The sequence below is a fragment of the Triticum urartu genome, chromosome 4A (assembly GCF_056163025.1).
Source record: "Triticum urartu cultivar PI428250 chromosome 4A, HENAU_Tu73, whole genome shotgun sequence".
Taxonomy (NCBI): Eukaryota; Viridiplantae; Streptophyta; class Magnoliopsida; order Poales; family Poaceae; genus Triticum; species Triticum urartu.
In genome coordinates this window covers 94,913,219-94,931,339 of record NC_141876.1, presented here as the reverse complement: position 1 = coordinate 94,931,339, position 18,121 = coordinate 94,913,219, and the positions used below count along the sequence as shown (strand labels likewise).

Genomic DNA, 18,121 nt, shown 5'->3' with positions numbered 1-18,121 from the left:
GACGATCTCATCCTCGTCCTCATGGCGGGCAGGACTAGCACGTGGATGTAGCTGCGTATCGGAAATCCTAGGGATGACAGAGGATCCGGTCGCTATAGTGAGGCTGGTCGCTGGTGGTGGCCGGATTGTCACCATGGACAAAGCGGTAGGCGAAGTGGTGGCATGGGTGGGCGGCAGCAAGGACAGCTTCTTCAACATGATGTGATGTCTCGACTACATTCAAAAGGCAACACAATCCATCCATCCTGCCGCACCTCATTACGTCTGTTTGGTTTAATCTTGATTTCATATCTGCATGTGTTTTTTGCTTTTGTACTGCATGTAGTTCATCAGGTGTGTCGTGGGTAGGAGTCTTGGAGCAGCAAGTGTGCAAGGTGAGATGCCAGATCGTGTGAAGCGATGTAGATGGTGAGATGCTTGGTGTTGTGTGAATCGGCACGCCGTCGTGTGAAACGGCAAGCTGAAGCCAAGAGCCTGAGGAGTAGACGGCCAGTGGCGGAGCCAGAACATTTGTGGAGCCCGGGAAATTTAAGCCTAAGTGTATAATCTAGCAATCAAAAATTGCGTACTCGAATACACTACATATAATATACCACAAGGCTTCAGAATCACAAATCCACATTAATAATCAAGTGAAAACATAACCATAATAGTCGCATAGAATTTAATTGTAAAATGAGCTAATATATCAATATCCGCTTAATAAACCCAATAATGTTGAGACATGACAACGAAAGATACATAGGCAACAAGAATAGAGATGGTTAGATGAAACATACCGATAGTGCACTAAAGAATAATGCCCTTTCCGAGACCTCATTGCGGCAAATGTTTGAATAATGTCCTTATCATCAACTGACTTCAATATCTCCCGCTCGGTGTAGCATATCATCAAGTCATTGAACCATTCATAATTAATTTTGCTACAGAGTTAGTGTTGATAATTTTCATTGCTGAAAAATCTCTCTCAGCAGATGCCGTTGACACTGGGAATATCAAAGCCAACTCAATAAGTTTGTATACCAATGGAAATACCAAATGTTTTTCAGTTTCAACCATCTTCACAACCAAACTTTGAACATCATCACAAGTAGAAAAAGAAGGATGTCTTTTCACTTTACTTATATAAGTCAGAAGTTACTCTCTTATTGTTCCATGGTCATCATTGGAAAAATCATCATGATAAATTTTAGCAATACGCGCAAGCTTATCAACATTAAACTTGGAGAAAGAATGGTTGGGGTCAAGATATGAGAAGCAATCAAGCACAACATTAGCTCCTTCGTTAAAGCGGTGATCCATCCATACTCACAAATTTGTTTCCTCTTTCCTGGATCACGCTCAATATCTTGGATTAAATTCATTGGCAATGTTAGGAGGTGGTTGTGCCTCCACTTCTATTTCCAGTTGCACACCATTCACATTTTCAGTGCTTTCTCTATTAATCAAAAACCTCCTCATCTCTGAAATTTAATGATAAAGTTTGAAGTTAGTTGTTAAACAAGTAAATAAGAAAATGAGATACAACAAGTGTCAAGTTCATAGTACAAAACCACTTGCACAAAAGAAAACACTACCAGAAACACGACTAAGCGTGTGGGCCAACATCCGTCAGGAAAAAAAATCTGGCCGTCAGGAATATAATTCCTGTCGGCCAACCGACAGGAACAACCGACAGCCATAACCTGCCAGGAATGAAACAATATGCCTGCCGGTCGGCCCACAAGAATATTATTGCTGTCGGTTATTCCTGACGGTTGGCTCACACGAAAGAAATGCTCCGTCAGATTTATGCCTCCCGGAAAATACATATTCCTGTCAACCACCTGTCAGGAAAGGCCGCCAGGAAATACTTATACCTGTAGGTTCAGCCGACAGGAATTTGTGCTAGGAAGCTGCAACGTTCGTGCATTCCTGTCAGCCGTTGGCCGTCACTGTTGCGTCATGATGTTTTTTTTCATATTCCTACCGGAAAAGCAATGTGCTTAACCCAGATGCTACAGCTGTTACATTATTTCACAGAGACCATGTGAGAATAGATTTATATGACAACATCAGACTTCATATATCATCATCAGTTCCATACATATAGATCAACAAAGTACACTACAAGGCTACAATGGTACCATCCACAAAAGGACCTTCCAACTACAACAATACTAGCAAAATACGCCGGCTTGCAACTACCACCAGATGTTAGTTCTCATTCCTAAACCATACTGGATACACAAGTCCACAAAAGAGCGTATGAAGACCACCTATAGTCTGATGTTATCATGTTGTTTGAGCAATCAGTTTCCGCCATGGTTGGCTGCTGCGTCAACGATCTGATCACCGACATTCCCAGTGGTGTCGTTCTCCTCGCTCGACTCCATGACATCATTGTTGCCATCAACCGCTTGCGGGCCGGATTGAGACGAGTTATTTGTCCCCTGAATCGAGCCCAAGTAACCAAATTGTTATTTAATCTGATTTAGAACAATAAAAACACAATACTTTGTTGGATAATAAGTGGAGACAACAGAACAAAATAATTTCCATTTATTGATTAATGCTTGGCACCAAGAATGGATTTTCTTTTCATTTACATGTCCAGGCTACTTTGAAGTTCCAAATATCTTGATATAAAACATGAAAAAAAATTGGGCATAACAGCTAAAGAATCTTATGAGTAGACAAGCTCACAGATGCAAACAACCAAATATCTTGATATAAAACATGAAAAAAAAATCTCATATGCAACATAGTGTTGATATTGCAGCTACATCAGCGTAGACAGGTCAGAAGGAATGCACAAATTCAAGTTGAGTAGTGGACATCACACATTCATCCATATGATATAGATAACTTCAAGTTTCTCATACACTTACTTCTGGTTGCGAAACAGCTCCATGGCTTAGTATATGTAGTATATGCGCTGGCAACTCTTTTCCTATCTCCTTGAAAAGTGCCTGCAAAAGGAAGAAATGTTACTCGAGTTGATAATTGAGAAGTTGAGATCCATTGGTTTAGAATTTGGGCGTTAATTTGTACATACAGTTATGAGCTGCCCATGCATATCTACTTTCTGCTGTAGCATCTCCTTAGCACGCCTGAGTTCTGCATTTTCTTCATTGGCACGCCTGAGTTGTTCCTTCTCTCGAAGTGTGAACGAAATTGGTGCACTGGCATTCCTTTTCCTAGCTGCTGATTTAATATCTTCTTTCTTAACAACCCCATCGCCTATTGACACACGACCATGAGGAATGCCACCTGATGCTTCATACAGCAGTTCACTGTCCAACTCTCTTCCCACCTGATTTGCAGAAGTTCATGGATTATTTTTAAGGTATCATCAAAATGTGCAATGGACATGTTGTATCGTGATTTCATAGCCAGCAAACGAGCTACAGCAGAAAGACGTGAGTGTTTTGTGTTCTCATGTACCAATTCATCGGCACTACTGACCATCCTATAAAAAGCCTTGGCAGAGGAGGTTGGCTCCTCAGTAACCGGTGGAGGATGGCTACCACCTAAGTCAACCAACATATTGTCCATTCGATCAGTTTCATTACAGCCCTCTTGATGTACTAAAGGGACAGACCCATCAGCAGCAGCTACAAAACTCTCACCATGTTCTGTCCAGGTTTTGTAATTTGGCTTATACCCATGTTTATACAAGTGTTTCTCTACAATGTGCCTTTCTTGCAGAAAATAATTCCGACATTTGGCGCATGGACACTTAATTTTACCACCTTCAGCTACGGAAGAGAAGGCCCGGTCTATAAATCGTGCAGTTTCTTCAAGCCATGTATTAGAAGGGACTTGACCAAACACCCATCCACTATACATCCAATCATGGTTCTCCATTATTTAACCAAGAACTCATAGTGAAATAAAACTCACAGAAATGGGGCTATTTCAGAAAAATAATAGCATACTAAAGGGCAGCAGCACAAATAACAATTCACAAAAAGACAATTGTTTCAGACATAAATTTAAGAGCTCAAAGCTATAACTTACCAATATACTTGTTCAAGCTGGGAAATTACGGCGTCGAAAAGGGTGGCCAGCCAACTCCCCTAGCTGTCCACTGATGTTTCTGGAATATGAAGAGATAAGATTATTCTAGGATTTATAGATCTTAAATTCACTTTACATAAATAAATAAATAGCAGGTAGATGTCACAGAAGCTACAACCTAGAAAAAATGAACAGTTAGATGGTCATGTACATAAGCTACATGCTAGCCGTTCACTGATGTTGCTACAGAAGCTCCAACTTACGTCTAAGAACTAGCAAAACTAATCTGTCCAAATCAACTTGCACACCAAAGAACTGTACATGGTCATCTACAGCTAGTTTTGCGTTGGAACCCATAAAAATTGGTGTTTGAACTTATCCAAATCAACCGTATACTAATCAGATGTGCCTAAATTAGTTCCCACGAAGCTTGTACTCTACACAAGAAATAGAGCAAACAAATCGTAGATCTAGGAAAAGAAGGTAATATATTACCAGAGATATGGAGAATGGGGACTTGTGAGGCAGCGAGTAGAGGAGTACAGGCAGCCGGAGGTGAAGACGTGTAAATCTGAATGGGGGGACACGTACGGGAGCTTGGTGGGGGGCAGATGCTGGTGCTCCGGCGGGTAGCGAGGCAGAGACCGGCACTACGCAGGTGGTGAGGAAGATGTAGGCGGAAGGACGACCTTCCGCAAGGAGGGGAGGCAGCCGCGACGGTAGATGGGAGGATGGTGTAGCTGCTGCCACGGCGGTGGACCTGCGGATGGTGTGGCGGCGGCGGTGGACCGGAGGATGGTGTGGCGGCGGCGTCGGCGGACCGGAGGATGGCGTGGCGGCGGCTCCGGCTGTGGACCGGACGATGGTGGCGGCGGCGGTGAAGCGCAGTGGATTGGGGATCGAGAGGATTCTGGAGACTACGACTGAATTGGGGATGGAGGTTGTACGTGTTTGCCCTCTCCTTTTGTATTGGGCCTAACTCTGTGAGCCCAAACACACAGGAAATAGACAAAAAGGGTGGGCCTCCATGAAAAAATGGGCGCGCAGTGAAAATCCGGTGGCGCGAAGGGCCGAACACGATTCCTGTGGGCCGCGACGCACAGGGATATACTTTTCCTGTGCGCCTGGCCAGAACCTACAGGAATATAGAGAAAAAACCTGTCAGCCAGAGTCCGGCCCACAGTAAAATGATATATTCTTGGGAGTCTATGTGGGGCCGACGGGAATATATGTTGGCTCACAGGCTTAGTCACGATTCTGTTTTCTAATTTCCAGCAGCCAACATTGAATCTGAAGACGATTATACTTCTTAGCGAAACAATTGCTAGTTAGTTAGTTCTACACTTCTAGTACAGACTAATTGACTTGAAACTAAATACGTATACATGAGATGATGAGAAATATCATATGAGGATCAAAACTTTTGGTGGTCCTGACCTGAAAATAAATAGAGGGTAATCTGTAATCTATTTTCTCTTCCCTTCTACAGTTCTATTTCAAGATGTTCAGTAATGTGGAGCTGGCGCAAGAAGCTCTCCTTCCAATTAATTCTGCAAGAACAAATGAACAGTTCATTCCCTAGCCACGAATTATTCAGAGATGAGGGATCCCTAGCCGGGCGGCTAACCCTAATTCTGTTGAAGGATTCTTAGCTTCTTACTGAACGAAGTCGAAGCCAAATGAGAAGGAGGGGGTTGAGGGACGATCAGCTAAGTAGACTGCTTGGGCGCCTCGCGTCCGCTCGCCGCCGGCCGTGCGTCTAGCCGTCTAGGACTCTAGCCGCCGGTCCATGCGTCGCCGTCTGTTGAGAAATCGAAGAGACAGGGAGTTCGACCGATGGATTGGACGTATTAGCCTGGACTGTAGACTGTTGTGTTGGGCCGTGACCCTGTGAGAGTAGAAGGCCCATCTCTTTTTGCCCGGGTAAACCAAGCTACTGGACATGTTTTCCGCTTTATAATTTGGATCGATCGCTGCTGTCCAGGACTAGCGAGCCCGGGCAACTGCCCAGGGTCGCTGCCTCGCTGGGCGGTGCCTCCGCCAAGACGGGTGAGTTTGTTAGTATTGCATGCCAGGTCCAGGAAGAAGATTAGCCGCATGGGACAGTTGGTTAGTGGTGCGTTGGTGCATCCAGCGATGCCTCCGCCACTGTAGACGGGTGAGTTTGTTAGTATTGCATGCCAGGTCCAGGAAGAAGATTAGCCGCATGGGATAGTTGGTTAGTGGTGCGTTGGTGCATGGGTTAGTGCCACAAAAATCAGGGCGGCTTTGCCTCGATTGTGTGCGTGCGTGTGTGTTTTATTTAAGAGTTGTACGTATGTTTGCTTTGAGAAAGAGAAATACAGAGAGAAAAGGTCGTGGCTGTGTGAAGCAGCACGACGCCAAAAAACTTCTGTGTTCCATTGTTCCTGTGCGAACTTGTGAGAAGCTGAGAGGAAGGAGTTGGGGATCAGCTCCAACAATGTCCACCCTTTTTCTCAACTATGAAAACCGTAGTTTTAGTTCTATAATTATGTGTGCTTGGCTGCTTGCTTGATGATGATGATGATGTGTGTGTGTGTGTGTGTGTGTGTGTCGCTGCATTCCTCACCTGCTCCCGCCAGTCAGCAGCGGCCGCCCAGTGCGCTCTCTCGCACGCTGCCAGTCGAAGGGGTGAGCTTGAGCTATGGATGCTAGCAACTAACAAGGTTTTGCAGAACGCAGGTGAGGGGTCGCATCGCCATACCCGTCCCAATTGTTGGTGTTTTTTTTTCTTTCAAATGGAAATAGCAAGGCGACTATCCTAACTATAAAAGTTGTACTAGCAGGATCATCAAAAACACCAATGCTTGAATTTTTAGACTATGTTCAGTTTCCGTGCCAAGATCGAAATTTGAATATATAACATGCTCTCTTTATTTGAGCGTGTATGAATGTTCAATTGTTCATGCATGAAACTACATAACCAAGTATTGCTAGATTTAGTGATGCTTTCATCATAGTTCTTGTACATCAGACTGCATTGTTATCACATGCTTGATATTTATCATGTCATCATTGGAAGTTCTGAGCGTTTTAGCCTATGATTGATGCGCCATGGGATGTAGGCGGCATCGATGGAAAACATGGCGTATGCGACTTCAAGTATGTTCTAATTTTGTTCAGTGCTTTGTGGACCGGTTTATGTGGTTTCTGATTTTTTTTATGTGGTCTTGAGGTGCAGGAAGCCGGAGGGGAGAGGCAGTCGGTCAAGTCTTGCTGGAGAGGGAGGTGGACATGGAACTTGCGGCATTCTTGCACGGGTGTGGGGAAAGAAAGAGATGGAGCTTCTACTGTACACTTGAATATTGTTGAATCATCCTCCCAGAAGTAAATTAAGGAGTTGCAGGCATGTTAGAAGGTGACATGTTCATAGTATATCTTCAATGTTATGGACACAACACAGTATTGTCAGCCTTGAAAAAATTGTTTTACATACTCCCTCCGGCATTTTTACTCCGCGTATTAGATTTGTGTCAAGTTAAATTTTGCAATGTTTGACCAAATTTATATTGAAAAATATGAACATCTACAATATCAAATATATGAATTACGAAGCTACATTTCATAGTGAATCTAATAATATTGATTTGTCATTGTGCATGTTGATACTTTTTTCTATAAGTTTGGTCAAAATAGAGATACTTTGACTTCAGACAAAACTTATATGTAGACTAAAAAGGACCGGAGGGAGTATATTACTCGTAAGACAAGCTAGGACTGAACATACTTTCTCGTGGTATGCAAACTACGTCATTTATGGTTGTAGACAAGTATTTTAACTGCTTCATTTCTTGCATGCTATTGGTAAGGTGCTTCCAGAACTGTTAGAAAATTGATTGGAATGGCCTTCCATGTTCCCACTGTCGATTTTTCTGTTGTTTATTTCACCCTTAGATTTAAGGGAGCAACATATGAGCAGACTATTACGGCTCCTATCAAGTGAGTAATGCTAATAACCAAGATCAGTGCACTTTATTGGGCTGAATTTTGGTTTCTGGTGTTTATGCAACATAAATATCTTTCTTTGGATGGGTAATAACACTTTTAAGAATGTCGTTGTGACTCCTGAAGTACTCCGTCCGTCCCAAAATAAGTGTCTCAAGAAATGAAGCAGTTAAAATACCCGTCTACAACTATAAAGTTGAGATACTTATTTTGGGATGATGGAGGGAGTATCTATTTACTAACATCTATTGTAGGTCCACATGTGAGAATACAGTTGTGCCCAACATTTTCTCAAATTTTTATTTCTTTGTTGGTTCCTCCCGTGTATAAAAAGTCGATATTCCTCTACAACATATGCCCTAATACATGTCTCCTTGCACCGATATTGTTTGTGAAAAAAATGTTTTCTATACATGTGATTTGATTTTCAAACTTGAATAAGCAGTTTGAGCTAGAAAAGTTTTCCAAATAAAATTTTGAAATCGCATTTTTGTGATGCCTCACATACCCATGTCTCATTCATTCGCTGTCGACCCCAACAACAAGAATGACGACCAGCTCACGAGACGGCTACTAGACCGCTAGAGCCCTCTTCAGAAGGCAACACATTCGAGATTAAGAGAGATCAAGAGAGAGTGAGTGAGAGAGAGGGGAGAGAGGGGCGATAGATCGAGGGAGGGAGGGAGGAAGGGGGAGAAAGATCTTGTAGGCACACAATTGTAGGACAACCATGTTCTGAAATATAAATGAGATTTGTTGGTAAGTCACCATTTTTTTGTTCTCAATCTACCGGACATCAGAACCTTAATGTCGAATCTGATGTACATATGCTCTTCGATAAATATGTTTTTACCTCTTGATATGTTGGTTTGGTTGTAAATTTATGAGTTCACATATCACTGTGAGAAACATTTTAGTTAAGGGAAGAAAAAGGGAACAAATGAAGAGCGCTTTAAAAGCCCGTTGCAACGCACGGGCATTCTACTAGTTATGATGATTTTCCACTTCACTCTGAAATTCTTTGAACTTTTCAAATGTTTCAGACGCACGTTTCATTAAGTAGATATACTCATATCTTGCTCAAATCATCTGTGAAGGTCAGAAAATAATGATACCCACCATGAGCCTCAACACTCATCGGACCACATACATCGGTATGTATTATTTCCAATAAGTCAGTGACTCGCTCCATTGTTTCGGAGAACGGAGTCTTAGTCATCTTGCCCATGAGGCATGGTTCGCAAGTATCAAGTGATTCATAATCAAGTGATTCATAATCAAGTGATTCCAAAAGCCCATCAGCATGGAGTTTCTTCATGCGCTTTACACCAATATGACCTAAACGGTAGTGCCACAAATAAGTTGCACTATCATTATTAACTTTGCATCTTTTGGCTTCAATATTATGAATATGTGTATCACTATGATCGAGATTCAATAAACAATTTATATTAAGTGTATGACCATAGAAGGTTTTATTCATGTAAACATAACAACAATTATTCTTTGACTTAAATGAATAACCATATTGCAATAAACATGATCCAATCATATTCATTCTCAATGCAAACACCGAATAACATTTATTTTAGGTTCAACACTAATCCTGAAGGTAAAAGGAGTGTGCGATGGTGATCTTATCAACCATGGAATCACTTCCAACGCACATCGTCACCTCGCCCTTAACTAGCATCTGTTCATTTTGCAACTCCTTCTTTCGAGTTACAAATCATTGCAACTAAACCGGTATCAAATACCCAGGGGCTACTATAAACACTAGTAAATTACACTCAATAACATGCATATCAAATATACCTTTGTTCACTTTGCCATCATTCTTATCCGCCAAGTATTTGGGGCAGTTCCGCTTCCAGTGACCATTTTCTTTGCAGTAGAAGCACTTAGTTTCAGGCTCGGGTCTAGCTTTAGGCTTCTTCACGGGAGTGGCAACTTGCTCGCCATTCTTCTTGAAGTTCCCTTTCTTTCCCTTGCCCTTTTTCTTGAAACTAGTGGTCTTGTTAACCATCAACACTTGATGCTCTTTCTTGATATCTACCTTCACTGATTTTAGCATCATGAAGAGCTCGGGAATCGTTTTCGTCATCCCTTGCATATTATAGTTCATCACGAAGTTCCAGTAGTTGGTGATAGTGACCAGAGAACTCTATCAATCACTATCTTATCTGGAAGATTAACTCCCACTTTGTGACGCCCCCGATTTGACCGTACACTAATCATACACGCAAACGTGTACGATCAAGATCAGGGACTCACGGGAAGATATCACAACACAACTCTACAAATAAAAATAAGTCATACAAGCATCATATTACAAGCCAGGGGCCTCGAGGGCTCGAATACAAGAGCTCGATCATAGACGAGACAGCGGAAGCAACAATATCTGAGTACAGACATAAGTTAAACAAGTTGCCATAAGATGGCTAGCACAAACTGGGATACAGATCGAAAGAGGCGCAGGCCTCCTGCCTGGGATCCTCCTAACTACTCCTGGTCATCGTCAGCGGGCAGCACGTAGTAGTAGGCACCTCCGGTGTAGTAGGAGTTGTCGTCGAAGGTGGCGTCTGGCTCCTGGGCTCCAACATCTGGTTGCGACAACCAGGTAGAAGGGATAGGGGGAAAGAGGGAGAAAGCAACCGTGAGTACTCATCCAAAGTACTCGCAAGCAAGGAGCTATACTACATATGTATGCATTGGTATCAACTGGAATAAGGCTATTATAAGTGGACTGAACTGCAGAAAGCCGGGGTAAGGGGGGATAGCTAGTCCTTTCGAAGACTACGCTTCTGGCAGCCTCCGTCTTGCAGCATGTAGAAGAGAGTAGACTGAAGTCCTCCAAGTAGCATCGCATAGCATAATCCTAACCGATGATCCTCCCCTCCTCGCCCTGTGAGAGAGCGATCACCGGTTGTATCTGGCACTTGGAAGGGTGTGTTTTATTTAGTATCCGGTTCTAGTCGTCATAAGGTCAAGGTACAACTCCAAGTCGTCCTGTTACCGAAGATCACGGCTATTCGAATAGATTAACTTCCCTGCAGGGGTGCACCACATTCCCCAACACGCTCGATCCCATTTGGCCGGACACACTTTCCTGGGTCATGCCCAGCCTCGGAAGATCAACACGTCGCAGCCCCACCTAGGCACAACAAAGAGGTCAGCACGCCGGTCTAAACCTAAGCGCACAGGGGTCTGGGCCCATCGCCCTTAGCACACCTGCACGTTGCGTATGCGGCCGGAAGCAGACCTAGCCTAGTGGCATTCCAGTCCAATCCGGCGCGCCACTCAGTCGCTGACGTCACGAAGGCTTCGGCTGATACCACGACGCCGGGATACCCATAACTACTCCCGCGTAGATGGTTAGTGCGTATAGACCAAAAGGCCAGACTCAGATCAAATACCCAGATCTCGTTAAGCGTGTTAAGTATCCGCGAACGCCAACCAGGGCCAGGCCCACCTTTCTCCTAGGTGGCCTCAACCTGCCCTGTCGCTTCGCCTCAAAGTAACAGTCGGGGGCCGTCGGGAACCCAGGCCCACCTCTACCGGGATGGAGGCACCTGCCCCTTCAGCCCCCATCTCCGAACAGTATCACAGGTAAGATAACTGTGTAAAGTATATTGTATATGCCCGTGATCACCTCCCGAAGTGATCACGGCCCAGTAGTATAGCATGGCAGACGGACAAGAGTGTAGGGCCACTGATGGAACACTAGCATCCTATACTAAGCAGTAGGATAGCAGGTAATGGTAACAACAGTAGTAGCAAGGACAGGCTATGCATCAGGATAGGAATAACGGAAAGCAGTAACATGCTACACTACTCTAATGCAAGTAGTATAGAGAAGAATAGGCGATATCTAGTGATCAAGGGGGGGGGCTTGCCTGGTTGCTCTGGCAAGAGAGAGGGGTCGTCAACACCGTAGTCGTACTGGGTAGCAGCGGCGTCGGTCTCGGTGTCTAGCGAGAGAAGAGGGGGAAGAAACAATAAATATTTAAGCAAACAGATGCATAGTGATGTATGACATGACAAGTATCGGTGCTAGGGGTGCCCTAACGCGGTAAGAGGTGATACCGGGGAAGGGGGAAACATCCGGGAAAGTATCCCCAGTGTTTCGCGTTTTCGGGCAGAGGAGCCGGAGGGGGAAAGTTGCGAGTTCGATAGGTTAGGGATGTGTGGCGGACGAACGGCCTGCGTATCCGGATTCGTCTCGTCGTTCTGAGCAACTTTCATGTACAAAGTTTTTCCATCCGAGCTACGGTTTATTTTATATTAATTTTAAAAGATTTAAATCAATTTTAGCATTTATTTAATTATTTAAATCGACATTATCCTGAACAGTGTTTGCTGACGTCAGCATGACGTTAGCACGACGTCAGCAGTCAACCAGTCAGTTGACTGGGTCAAACTGACATGTGGGTCCTACTGTCATTGACTAAGACTAATTAAACAAGTTAATTAGTTTAATTAGTTGTTTAGTTTAATTAATAAAAATTAATTAAGTTAATTAATTCTTCAAATAATTAATTAATTAATTAATTTTATTTTTATTATATTATTTTTCCTTTTTTTTTATGAAACGTTCTCAGGGGGTGGGGCCCCCATGTCATTGGCCCTAGGGGCCAAACGGGCGCGCGGGTAACGGGAAACGGGCACGGGCGTGGGCACCCGTCGAGGCTGACCCGGGTGCGGCGGACGGAGCCCAGGGGCGCCGAACCCGGGCGCCGATTGAACGGGGCCGCAGTTCGCGGCGGCGGCGAGCGCAGGGGACGGCGGCGCGCGGGCGCGTGGGGCCGGTGGCCAGGGGCAGGGCACGTCTGGGGCGCACGGGGCGCGGCTAGGCGTGGCGCAGGCGCGCGCGGAGGTGCGGTGCAGCGGCCGTGAGGCGCGGGCATTGCGCGAGCAGCGCGCAGCCGCGGGGTGGAGGTCGTGGCTTCAGGGCGGCAGCAGGCGGGGCTGCGTCGTGGTCTAGGCGCAGCGGCGCACGCGCGAGCGTGTGTGCAGGGGCGGCGTGCGGTGAGGCACGGCGGGCACGGCCAGGGTGCACGCGAGAGAGGGGGGCGACGGGGATCTGGCGGGCGAGCGCGCGCGAGGGCACGGGGAGGAAGAGGAGGACCGGGGGTCCTCACCAGCGTTGGTGAGCAGGGGGCGGCGAGGCTCGGTGGAGCCTTTGGGGAGGAGGACGAGGACGCATCATCGGCGAGGAGGAGACGAGGAGGACGAAGCGACGGGCGGTGGCGGGATCCGGCGAGGAGGAGGCTGTGGCACGGGCGCGCGGGAAGGGTCGTCGCCGGCGGGCGGCTTCAGGCGATGGCGTTGAGCGGCGGGGGGGGGGGGGGGGAACGACGCGGTGGGATCGTGCCCTCGATCTCGATCCAGATCGGGGGAGAAGGAAGAGAGTGTGTGGGGGGGAGGGGAGTGGGTGTCGGCGCTAGGTCACGGGGAGGGGAGGAGGCCTAGTAGGCCAGGGGGTGCGGGAGTGGGTCGGCTGGGCCGGCCGGGCTAGCCCCGTGGCCAGCTGGGCCGAGGCCCAGCGAGGGGTGGGGCTTTTATTTTTCTTTTGTTGTTGTTTTTTTATTCTTTTTTTTGTTTTATTTTAGTTGCACTATATTTTTGGTTTAGTAAAATATGAAAATAGCTCCAAAAATAGTGTGTCAAATTAATCCACTGTTCTAAGAAGTTTTACCTCAGAATAAAAATAGTTTAGTATTTGGTAAAATATATTAGGAGTATAACTAATTATTTTGATGTTGTTTTAATCACTTAAGGGTATTTAAATATTTTATAAAGATGTTGTTACTCCACCAATAATATCCATGATTTATTTGTCACATTAAGAACATTTTAGTTTTGACTTTTGAAAACTTTAATTGTTTGACTTGATTTTAAATTTGAATTCGAACTGTTTTTGAACCATCGCGAGATTAATAACAGTAACCGAGGTGACGTGGTATCATTAGCGTGAAATTACTGTAGCCTAATTATCCGGGCGTCACACACTTGATTCAAGCGATTGTAGTACTCAGACATTCTGAGCACATGCTCATTGGTTGAGCTATTCTCCTCCATCTTGTAGGCAAAGTATTTGTCAGAGGTGTGAAATACCAATTTCAGCTCTTGGAACATCTTATTAGCAAGATGCCCGTGCATTGCACGGAACATCAAGATGCATTTCTTTACAAAATACCTGTTGTGATTGACCCATGCAGGAGTAATCCCATGTGTAAAAACTAATGATATCTCGAGAATTTTATCAAAAAAATGGTATCTCGAGAATTTCATCGAAAAAAATGATATCTCGATAAAGATGAGAGATAAGGTGAGGAGGAGTGGGGCGTGGTGGTGACTGGTGGTCGGACTGGACGGCGGCATGGGGATGGACGGCGCCGGTAAGCGGCAGCGGCCACCATGCTAGATTATTCCACAGACTTCCTTTTTGAATTACTCAACAATGAGGTTGTGGGAGATAAGGATGGACGAGGCAAGGCCTTATCTGTAAATGTGGAGAGAGGTGCGGGTATCTTTTGTAAAATTGTCAAAGTTCGCTTTCTATCCGTCAGATATAGATCGGACGGTCTATATTACAAGATGGCAGGCACACCATCATCACCAACTCGGTCTTATATAAGAGTAGAGATATGCTCCTTGGCATTCAAAATGTTTTTGAAGTCCCGGTTCTAAGCCGTAAAGCATGGCGCACTAAACCATCAAGTAGTCATCATACCGAGCTTGCCAAACGTTCATAACGTCTGCATCTGCTCCTGCAATAGATCCGTCACCTAGCGGTGCATCAAGAACATAATTCTTCTGTGCAGCAATGAGGATAATCCTCGGATCACGGATCCAGTCCGCATCATTGCTACTATCATCTTTCAACTTATTTTTCTCTAGGAACATATCAAAAATAAACGGGGAGCTATAACGTGAACTATTGATATACAACATAATTTGGAAATACTATCAGGACTAAGTTCATGATAAATTAAAGTTCAATTAATCATATTACTTAAGAACTCCCACTTAGATAGACATCCCCGAGTCATCTAAATGATCACGTGATCCATATCAACTAAACCATGTCCGATCATCACGTGAGATGGAGTAGTCTTCAATGATGAACATCTCTATGTTGATCATATCTACTATATGATTCACGTTCGACCTTTTTGTCTCAGTGTCCCGAGGCCATATCTGCATATGGTAGGCTCATCAAGTTTAACCCGAGTATTCCGCGCGCGTAAAACTGTCTTGCACCCGTGGTATGTGCACGTAGAGCTTATCAGACCCGATCATCACGTGGTGTCTCGACACGATGAACTCTCGCAACGGTGCATACTTAGGGAGAACACTTATACCTTGAAATTTAGTGACAGATCATCTAATAATGCTACCGCCTTACTAAGCAAAATAAGATGCATAAAGGATAAACATCACATGCAATCAAAATATGTGACATGATATGGCCATCATCATCTTGTGCATTTGATCTCCATCTCCAAAGTACCATCATGATCTCCATCGTTACCGGCATGACACCATGATCTCCATCATCTTGATCTCTATCAACGTGTCGTCACATGGTCATCTCGCCAACTATTGCTTTTGCAACTATTGCTATCGCATAGCGATAAAGTAAAGCAATTATATAGTGCTTGCATCTTATGCAATAAAGAGACAACCATAAGGCTTCTGCCATTTGCTGATAACTTTAACAAAACATGATCATCTCATACAACAATTTATATCTCATCACGTCTTGACCATATCACATCACAACATGCCCTGCAAAAACAAGTTAAACGTCCTCTACTTTGTTGTTGCAAGTTTTACGTGGCTGCTGCGGGCTTCTAGCAAGAACCGTTCTTACCTACGCATCAAAACCACAACGATTTATCATCAAGTGTCCTGTTTTAACCTTCAACAAGGATCGACCATAGTCAAACTCGATTCAACTAAAGTTGGAGAAACAGACACCCGCCAGCCACCTGTGTGCGAAGCACGTCGGTAGAACCAGTCTCATGAACGTGGTCATGTAATGTCGGTCCGGGCCGCTTCATCCAACAATACCGCTGAATCAAAGTAAGACGTTGGTGGTAAGCAGTATGACTATTATCGCCCACAACTCTTTGTGTTCTACTCGTGCATATAACATCTACGCATATACCTGGCTCGGATGCCACTGTTGGGGGACACAATATTTCAAAAAAATTCCTACGATCACGCAAGATCTATCTAGGAGATGCTTAGCAACGAGAGGGGAGAGTGTGTCCACGTACCATCGTAGACCAAAAGCGGAAGCGTTAAGTAACGCGTTTGATGTAGTCGAACATCTTTGCGATTCAACCGATCCTAGCACCAAACGTACGGAACCTCCGCGTTCAGCACACGGTCAGCTCGATGACGTCCCTCGAGCTCTTGATCCAGTTAAGGACGAGGGAGAGTTTCCTTAGCACGAAAACGTGTTGATGGTGATGATGAAGTTACCGGCGCAGGGCTTCGCCTAAGCACTACGACGATATGACCGAGGTGTGTAACTATGGAGGGGGCACCGCACACGGCTAAGAGAAGACTTGGTGTGTCTTTGGGGTGCCCCCACACATGTGTATAAAGGAGGGGGGAAGAGGAGGCTGGCCCAATGGGGGGGGCGCCATAGGGTGGAGTCCAGTCCAAGTAGGATTCGCCCCCCCTTTCCTATTCAACTAGGAGAAGGAGGGAAGGAGGAAGAGGAGAGAAGGAAGGAGGGGGGCGCCGCCCCTACCCCTTGTGCAATTTGGATTGGCAAGGGGGGCGCGCGCCACCTCCCGGACGACCCTCTCTCTTTTCCACTAAGGCTCATGTTGGCCCATTAACTTCCCAGGGGGGGGGGGATAACCCCCGGTACTCCAAAACTTATCAGAAACTTCCCGAAACCATTCCGGTGTCCGAATGCAACCTTCCAATATATGAATATTTACCTCTCGACCATTTTGAGACTCCTCGTCATTTCCGTGATCTCATACGGGACTCTGAACAATCTTCGATCATCAAATCACATAACTCATAATGCAAATCGTCATCGAACATTAAGCATGCAGACCCTATGGGTTCAAGAACTGTGTAGACATGACCGAGACACATCTCCGGTCAATAACCAATAGCGGAACCTGGATGCTCATATTGGTTCCTACATATTCTAAGAAGATCTTTATGGGTCAAACCGCATAACAACATACGTTGTTCTCTTTGTCATCGGTATGTCACTTGCCCGAGATTCGATCGTCAGTATCTTCATACCTAGTTCAATATCGTTACCGGCAAGTCTCTTTACCTGTTTCGTAATGCATCATCCCGTAACTAACTCATTAGTCACATTGCTTGCAAGGCGCATAGTGATGTGCATTACCAAGAGGGCCCAAAGATACCTCTCCGATACACAGAGTGAAAAATCCTAATCTCGATCTATGCCAACTCAACAAACACCATCGGAGACACCTGCAGAGCATCTTTATAATCACCCAGTTACGTTGGGACATTTGATAGCACATAAGGTGTTCCTCCGGTATTCGGGAGTTGCATAATCTCATAGTCAGAGGAACATGTATAAGTCATGAAGAAAGCAATAGCAATAAAACTAAATGATCATTATGCTAAGCTAACGGATGGGTCTTGTCCATCACATCATTCTCTAATGATGTGATCCCGTTCATCAAATGACAACACATGTTTATGGTTAGGAAACTCAACCATCTTTGATTAATGAGCTAGTCAAGTCGAGGCATACTAGGGACACTCTATTTGTCTATGTATTTGAAGATAATATGCCCTAGAGGCAATAATAAAGTTGTTATTTATATTTCCTTATATCATGACAAATGTTTAATATTCATGCTAGAATTGTTTTAACCGGAAACTTGATACATGTGTGAATACATAGACAAACAGAGTGTCCCTAGTATGCCCCTACTTGACTGGCTCATTAATAAAAGATGGTCAAGTTTCCTAGCCATAGACATGTGTTGTCATTTGATGAACGGGCTCACATCGTTAGAGAATGATGTGATGGACAAGACCCATATGATACGTCTCCAACGTATCTATAATTTTTGATGGTTCCATGCTATTATATTATCTGTTTTGGATGTTTATGGGCTTTATTATACAC

The 18,121-nt window shown here is 44.8% G+C and overlaps 1 pseudogene; it reads right to left on the bottom strand.

Moving 5' to 3' along the window:
* Positions 1–547: 547 nt before the first annotated feature.
* LOC147974939 (uncharacterized) lies at positions 548–1,302 on the bottom strand (annotated as a pseudogene).
* Between the last annotated feature and the right edge of the window lie 16,819 nt (positions 1,303–18,121).